We start from the raw sequence: 1,625 nt of genomic DNA, 5'->3' as shown, positions 1-1,625 counted from the left end.
TGTGTGTGTGTGTGTGTGTGTGTGTGTGTGTGTGTGTATGCACACCCAAGTCCTCCAGGAGGCCAGAAGAGGATGTTGGGTGTCCTGCTCTATCACTCTCCACTTTATTCCCCTGAGGCAGAGTCTTTCCCTAAGCCTAGAGTTATGCTGGCAGCCAATAAGCCCCATTGATCATCCTGTCTCCACCTTCCCCAGTGTTGGGGTTACAGGTGCACATGCCCCATTGATCTTCCTGTCTCTACCTTCCCCAGTATCAGGGTTACAGGTGCACATGCCATGCCTGGCTTTTTATATGGGTGCAGGGGATTTGAAATTAGGTACTCATATTTGTGAAAAAAGTGCTCTTACTTACTGAACCATCTCCCAGCCCTGTGTCTTCTTTATTATTGATAGTAACAGGCATTTTGATATGTACCTGCTGGTTATTTTTATGTAGTTTTTGGAGCGGTATCTGTTCAGGTCACTTGCCCACTTTTTAATCAAGTTTTATTTGTTCACTATTGAATTATATGAGCTTTTTTTTATAGACTGTTGGATATGAACCCCATATTAGACACATAATTTGCAAATATTTTCCCAATCCATTAACTGCTGTTTCATTTTGTTTCCTTTGTTGTGCAGAAGCTATTTAGTCTTATTTATCTTTGCTTTTATGATTAGAGCTTTCGGTGTGATATCCAAAAATCATCGTCAAGGTCAATGCCCAGGAGCTTGCCCCTTGGTTTAGGCAGTTGAGAGCTTCTGATCTTTAGATATTTAATTATCCATTTAAAATTAATTTTTATTTATGAGATGTATTTATTACTTTTCCCATTGCTGTGACTAGACTTCTGACAAGAGGCAACTTAAGGAAAGAAGATGTCATTTTGGCCCACAATTTGCATGGAGACAGGTCATCATGGTAGGGAAGGCATCCCCAGTCATGCAGCAGGGACAGATGAGTGGTGGTGCTCTTCAGGCTTTATCCTCTTTCACTGATGATCATTCATGTTTAGGGTAGGTCTTCCTGGCTCAGCTAATCCTCCTTGGGAAAGCTGTCACAGGCATGCCCATAGCCTTGTCTCCTAGGTGACTGTAAATCCAGTCAAGTTGACAAGGAAGGTTATCCATCACATGGTGTGTGTTAAGAATAACTGTCTTTTTCAGTCTTAAAAAAGAAGTGAAACTGAAATTTTTTGTCTCCATGACAAAATCTAGAAGACAATATGCTAAGTAAAACAGGCAAGAAAAACAGAGAAAAATGGCGCACTGTCTCACCTATGTAAATCTAAAAAGTCAAACTCATAGGAGCAAAGGTTCAAGAAATAGGGAGATGTTGGTCAGAGAAGATAAATGTTCAATTATAAGATGAATAAGTTCTGCTACAGGGAGACCCTGTCTCAAAAAAGACAAGAAAAGATGAATAAGTTCTGGACACCTGATATATAGCCTGATGATATGGTTAATATAATATACTATATACTCAAAACTGTCTATAAGGCTAAATCTTAAGTGTCCTACACACACATACACACACACACACAAAGTGATGGATATATTAGCTTGATCTGATAATCATTTCACAATGTACATACATATGAAAGCATCACGTTGTAAACCTCATATATTATATATATATATATATA

This window comes from Nannospalax galili, unplaced genomic scaffold, assembly GCF_000622305.1.
Source record: "Nannospalax galili isolate Female #2095 unplaced genomic scaffold, S.galili_v1.0 scaffold831, whole genome shotgun sequence".
Lineage (NCBI taxonomy): Eukaryota > Metazoa > Chordata > Mammalia > Rodentia > Spalacidae > Nannospalax > Nannospalax galili.
The sequence above is the reverse complement of the archived record's forward strand: the minus strand, read 5'-3'. Positions refer to the sequence as shown.